The sequence below is a fragment of the Arachis ipaensis genome, chromosome B2, assembly GCF_059453495.1.
Source record: "Arachis ipaensis isolate K30076 ecotype BB chromosome B2, ASM5945349v1, whole genome shotgun sequence".
Taxonomy (NCBI): Eukaryota; Viridiplantae; Streptophyta; class Magnoliopsida; order Fabales; family Fabaceae; genus Arachis; species Arachis ipaensis.
In genome coordinates this window covers 27,759,678-27,766,818 of record NC_142437.1, presented here as the reverse complement: position 1 = coordinate 27,766,818, position 7,141 = coordinate 27,759,678, and the positions used below count along the sequence as shown (strand labels likewise).

At 39.7% G+C, this 7,141-nt stretch overlaps 1 non-coding gene across 1 annotated transcript; it reads right to left on the bottom strand.

Annotated features, from left to right (window-relative positions):
• Positions 1-1,008: 1,008 nt before the first annotated feature.
• LOC148573401 (small nucleolar RNA R71) lies at positions 1,009-1,116 on the bottom strand. Its single transcript, XR_015905530.1, has one exon. It is a non-coding gene; the product is annotated as a small nucleolar RNA R71 (small nucleolar RNA).
• Between the last annotated feature and the right edge of the window lie 6,025 nt (positions 1,117-7,141).

Below are 7,141 nucleotides of genomic sequence, written 5' to 3'. Positions count from 1 at the left end.
ATTTTAAAATATCTCTTCTAACTTCTTATCTTATTATCTTTTCAAAATTGATTTTCAAATCTTTTTCAACTAACTAATCAACTTTTTGTTTGTTTCTTATCTTTTTCAAAACTGCCTAACTAACTCTCTACCTTTAATTTTCGAAAATCCCTTCCCTCTTTTTCAAAATTTCATTTTAATTAACTAATTGTTTTAATTTTAATTTAATTTCAATTTTAATTTTCGAATTTTAGATTTAAATTTAAAATATTTTTATTTTATTTTTCGAATTCCCTCTCTCTCATCTCCTTCTATTTATTTATTCATCTACTAACACTTCTCTTCCACCCAAAATTCGAACCCCATCTCCCTCTCTGTGTTCGAATTTTTCCTCTCATCCTTCTTACATTCTTCTCTTCTCATACTTGCATGAGGAATCCCTATACTGTGACATAGAGGATTCCATATTTTCTTTGTTATTCCCTTCTTTGTCATATGAGCAGGAGCAAGGACAAGAACATTCTTGTTGAAGCAGACCCTGAACCTGAAAGGACTCTAAAGAGAAAACTAAGAGAAGCTAAAATACAACAATCCAGAGACAACCTTACAGGAATTTTTGAAAAGGAAGAGGAGATGGCAGCCGAAAATAATAATAATGCAAGGAGGATGCTTGGTGATTATACTACACCTACTTCCAAGTTTGATGGAAGAAGCATCTCAATCCCTACCATTGGAGCAAACAATTTTGAGCTGAAACCTCAATTAGTTGCTCTAATGCAACAGAACTGCAAATTCCATGGACTTTCATCAGAAGATCCCTATTAGTTTTTAACTGAATTCCTGTAGATCTGTGAGACTGTTAAGACTAATGGAGTAGATCATGAAGTCTACAGGCTCATGCTTTTCCCTTTTGCTGTAAGAGACAGAGCTAGAACATGGTTGGACTCACAACCTAAAGATAGCCTGAACTCTTGGGATAAGCTGGTCACGGCCTTCTTGGCTAAGTTCTTTCCTCCTCAAAAGCTGAGCAAGCTTAGAGTGGATGTTCAGACCTTCAAGCAAAAAGATGGTGAATCCCTCTATGAAGCTTGGGAAAGATACAAGCAGATGACCAAAAGGTGTCCTCCTGACATGCTTTCAGAATAGACCATTCTGGATATATTCTATTATGGTCTGTCTGAGTTCTCCAAGATGTCACTGGACCATTTTGCAGGTGGATCCATTCACCTAAAGAAAACGCCTGCAGAAGCTTAAGAACTTATTGACATGATTGCAAATAATCAATTCATGTATACTTCTGAGAGAAATTCCGTGAATAGTGGGATGCCTCAGAAGAAGGGAGTTCTTGAAATTGATACTCTGAATGCCATATTGGCTCAGAATAAAATATTGACTCAGCAAGTCAATATGATTTCTCAGAGTCTGAATGGATGGCAAAATGCATCCAACAGTACTAAAGAGGCATCTTCTGAAGAAGAAGCTTATGATCCTGATAACCCTGCAATAGCAGAGGTAAATTACATGGGTGAACCTTATGAAAACACCTATAATTCATCATGGAGAAATCATCCAAATTTCTCATGGAAGGATCAACAAAAGCCTCAACAAGGCTTTAATAATGGTGGAAGAAACAGGCTCAGCAATAGCAAGCCTTTTCCATCCTCTTCTCAGCAACAGACAGAGAACTCTGAACAAAATACCTCTAATTTAGCAAACTTAGTCTCTGATCTGTCCAAGGCCACTCTAAGTTTCATGAGTGAAACAAGGTCCTCCATAAGAAATTTGGAGGCACAAGTGGGCCAGCTGAGTAAGAAAATCACAGAAACACCTCCTAGTACTCTCCCAAGCAATACAGAAGAGAATCCAAAAAGAGAGTGCAAGGCCATTAACATAATCAACATGGCCGAACCTAGGGAGGAAGGAGAGGACGTGAATCCCAATGAGGAAGACCTCATGGGACGTCTCTCAAGCAAGAAGGAGTTTCTCTTTGAGGAACCAAAGGACTCTGAGGCTCATCTAGAGACCATAGAGATTCCAATGAACCTCCTTATGCCCTTCATGAGCTCTGATGAGTATTCTTCTTCTGAAGAGAATGAGGATGTTACTGAAGAACAAGTTGCCAAGTACCTTGGTGCAATCATGAAGCTAAACGCCAAATTATTTGGTAATGAGACTTGGGAAGATGAACCTCCCTTGCTCATCAATGAACTGAGTGATCTGGATCAACTGACATTGCCTCAGAAGAAACAGGATCCTGGAAAGTTCTTAATACCTTGTACCATAGGCACCATGGCCTTTGAGAAGGCTCTGTGTGACCTTAGGTCAGGGATAAACCTCATGCCACTCTTTGTAATGGAGAAACTGGGAATCTTTGAGGTGCAAGCTGCCAGAATCTTATTAGAGATGGCAGACAACTCAATAAAACTGGCTTATGGACAAGTAGAGGACGTTCTAGTAAAGGTTGCAGGCCTTTACATCCCTGCTAATTTCATAATCCTAGATACTGGGAAGGATGAGGATGAATGCATCATCCTTGGAAGACCTTTCCTAGCCACAGCAGGAGCTGTGATAGATGTTAACAGAGGAGAATTAGTCCTTCAATTGAATGGGGACTACCTTATGTTTAAAGCTCAAGGATCTCCTTTTGTAACAATGGAGAGAAAGCATGAAAAGCTTCTCTCAGTACAGAGTCAACTAAAGCCCCCACAGTCAAACTCTAAGTTTGATGTTGAACTCTCATATCCAAACTCTAAGTTTGGTGTTGGGAGTCTATAAAATTGACCTGATCACCTGTATGGCTCAGTGAGAGCCCACTGTCAAGCTATTGACATTAAAGAAGCGCTTGTTGGGAGGCAACTCAATATTTATTTATTTAATTCTATTTTTATTTTTATTGTTCTTTTATGTTTTATTAGGTTCATGATCATGTGGAGACATAAAATAAATACAAAAATTAAAAACAGAATCAAAAATAGTAGAAGAAAAATCACACCCTGGAGGAAGGACTTACTGGCGTTTAAACGCCAGTAAGGAGCATCTGGCTGGCGTTCAACGCCAGAACAGAGCATGGATCTGGCGTTGAACGCCCAGAACAAGCAACATCCTGGTGTTTAAACGCCAGGAATACACCCTAAGAAGAGCTGGCGCTGAATGCCAGAAACAAGCATGAAGCTGGCGTTCAACGCCAGAAACATGCTGCACATGGGCGTTGAACGCCCAGAACAAGCATCACTTCGGCGTTTAAACGCCAGAAATGCATGCAAGGGCATTTTACATGCCTAATTGGTGCAGGGATGTAAATCCTTGACACCTCAGGATCTGTGGACCCCATAGGATCACCTCAGGATCTGTGGACCCCACAGGATCCCCACATACCTCTACTCACCTTCCCTCCTCATAATCCTATATCACCCTTTCCCAAGAACCCTTCACCAATCACCTCAATCTCTCTTCCCCATCACCTCTTCACCACTCACATCCATTTCTTCTTCTTCTCATCCTTTCTTTCTTCTTTTGCTCGAGGACGAGCAAACATTTTAAGTTTGGTGTGGAAAAAGCATTGGTTTTTTTTTTCATAACCACTAATGCCTCAGGGGATGCACTTTCCTCCCAACAACTATTGGGAACAACTCAACACTTCTCTTGAAGATTTGAGTCACAACATGAATCAATTAAGGGTGGAACATCAAGAGCACTCCATCATTCTCCATGAAATTGGAGAAGATCAAAGAGCAATGAGGGAGGAGCAACAAAGACAAGGAAGAGACATAGAAGAGCTCAAGGACATCATTGGTTCTTCAAGAAGAAAACGCCACCATCACTAAGGTGGACTCATTCCTTATTCTTAAATTTCTTTTGTTTTTCATTTTCTTTATGTTAAATGTCTATCTATGTTTTGTGTCTCTACTTCATGATCATTAGTATTTAGTAACTATGTCTTAAGGCTATGAATAATTCCATGAATCCTCCACCTCTCTTAAATGAAAAATGTTTTAAAAACAAAAGAACAAGAAGTACATGGTTTCGAATTCATCCTTGAAACTAGTTTAATTATTTTGATGTGGTGACAATACTTTTTGTTTTCTGAATGAATGCTTGAACAGTGCATATGTCTTTTGAATTTGATGTTTAAGAATGTTAAATATGTTGGCTCTTGAAAGAATGATGAACAGGAGACATGTTATTTGATAATCTGAAAAATCATAAAAATGATTCTTGAAGCAAGAAAAAGCAGTGAATACAAAGCTTGCAGAAAAAAATGGCGAAAAAAAAGGAGAAAGAAAAAAAAGAAAAAGCAAGCAGAAAAAGCCAGTAGCCCTTAAAACTAAAAGGCAAGGGTAATAAAAAGGATCCAAGGCTTTGAGCATCAGTGGATAGGAGGGCCTAAAGGAATAAAATCCTGGCCTAAGCGGCTAAACCAAGCTGTCCCTAACCATGTGCTTGTGGCGTGAAGGTGTCAAGTGAAAACTTGAGACTGAGCGGTTAAAGTCAAGGTCCAAAGCAAAAGCAGAGTGTGCTTAAGAACCCCGGACACCTCTAATTGGGGACTTTAGCAAAGCTGAGTCACAATCTGAAAAGGTTCACCCAGTTATGTGTCTGTGGCATTTATGTATCCGGTGGTAATACAGGAAAACAAAGTGCTTAGGGCCACGGCCAAGACTCATAAAGTAGCTGTGTTCAAGAATCAACATACTGAACTAGGAGAATCAATAACACTATCTGAACTCTGAGTTTCTATAGATACCAATCATTCTGAACTTCAATGGATAAAGTGAGATGCCAAAACTATTCAAGAGGCAAAAAGCTACAAGTCCCGCTCATCTGATTGGAGCTATGTTTCATTGATAGTTTGGAATTTATAGTATATTCTCTTTTTTTTATCCTATTTGATTTTCAGTTGCTTGGGGACAAGAAACAATTTAAGTTTGGTGTTGTGATGAGCGGATAATTTATACGCTTTTTGGCATTGTTTTTATATAGTTTTAAGTATGATTTAGTTAGTTTTTAGTATATTTTATTAGTTTTTAATTAAAAATCACATTTCTGGACTTTACTATGAGTTTGTGTATTTTTCTGTGATTTCAGGTATTTTCTGGCTGAAATTGAGGGACCTGAGCAAAAATCAGATTCAGAGGTTGAAAAAGGACTGCAGATGCTGTTAGATTCTGACCTTCCTGCACTCAAAGTGGATTTTCGGGAGCTACAGAACTCCAAATGGCGTGCTTCTAATTGCGTTGGAAAGTAGACATCCAAGACTTTCCAGCAATATATAATAGTCCATACTTTGTCCGAGTTTAAATGATGCAAACTGGCGTTGAACGCCAGTTCCATGTTGCAGTCTGGCGTTCAGTGCCAGAAACAAGTTGCAAAGTGGAGTTCAACGCCAGAAACACGTTACAAACTGGCGTTCAACTCCAAAAATGACCTTTCCACGTGAAAGCTTCATGCTCAGCCCAAGCACACACCAAGTGGGCCCCGGAAGTGGATTTCTACATCATTTACTTATTTCTGTAAGCCCTAGTAAGTAGTTTAGTATAAATAGGGCTTTTTACTATTGTATTTACATCTTTGGATCATCTTATGATCTTCGGATCATCTTTGATTAGTTTTATGCTATCTTAGACCTTTATGGGGGCTGGCCATTCGGCCATGCTTGGACCATTATCACTTATGTATTTTCAACGGTAGAGTTTCTACACTCCATAGATTAAGGTGTGGAGCTCTGCTGTTCCTCATGAATTAATATAAAGTACTACTGTTTTTCTATTCAATTCAACTTATTCCGCTTCTAAGATGTTTATTCGCATCCAAGAACATGATGAATGTGATGATTATGTGACGCTCATCATCATTCTCACCTATGAACGCGTGCCTGACAAACACTTCCATTTTACATGCAAACAAGCTAGAATGAATATCTCTTAGATATCTAATACAGGGGACCGAGTTCGAGATATTAGAGTCTTCGTGGTATAAGTTAGAACCCATGGATGGCCATTCCTGAGATCCAGAAAGTCTAAACCTTGTCTGTGGTATTCCGAGTAGGATCCGGGAAGGGATGGCTGTGACAAACTTCAAACTCGCGAGTACTGAGCGTAGTGACAGACGCAAAAGGAGGGTGAATCCTATTCCAGTATGATCGAGAACCTCCAGATGATTAGCCATGCAGTGACAGCGCATCGGACCATTTTCACAGAGAGGATGGGAAGTAGCCATTGACAACGGTGATGCCCTACATACAGCTTGCCATGGAAAGGAGTAGGAAGGATTGGATGAAGACAGCAGGAAAGCAGAGGTTTAGAGGGATGAAAGCATCTCTATACGCTTATCTGAAATTCTCACCAATGAATTACATAAGTACCACTATCCTATTTTATATATTTTCATCCACTATAATTTCTTAAAACAATTTAATCCGCCTGATTGAGATTTACAAGATGACCATAGCTTGCTTCATACCAACAATCTCCGTGGGATTCGACCCTTACTCACGTAAGGTATTACTTGGACAACCCAGTGCATTTGCTGGTTAGTTGTGCGAAGTTGTGAAGTTATGTTTGGACCATGGTATTGTGCACATGTTTTTGGAGCCATTGCCAGGGAATCAATTTCGAACAACAATTTCACATCTAGATCACGATTTCGTGCACCAGGACCCCTTCGTGACAAACCACCTCCACCAAATTATTATGGTCAAGAGCCATTCCGAGGTGCTTACCAAGATGATAGATATGGTAGACCCCCTTGTAGTTACCAACAAGCCCCACCCTATGCTTATGAACCACCTCCACAACATACATTTGAACCACCAAACTCACAAGTCCCTTACTACCAAACACCCCCATATGCCCCTAACCCTTACCCACCCCAATTTCAATCCAATTACTCCCAAGAACCACCACTTCCCTATGCACCATGTCCATATCCATTGACCCAAGAGCCATATGATCCTAATCATGCAATCCGAGTAGAACAAGAATCAAAGGATCATCTCAAGGAACCAGTGGATCAATTTCATGCAACTCTTCACCAATTGGAGCAAGCGATAAATCGATTAGCCTCCCAACGTTCGGACGTTCAAGGAACCCACATGGCTTCATGTGGAGAATCTAACAAGGAACATAATATGAAGGAGACACTAGAAGCTCCAATGCATAGTAAG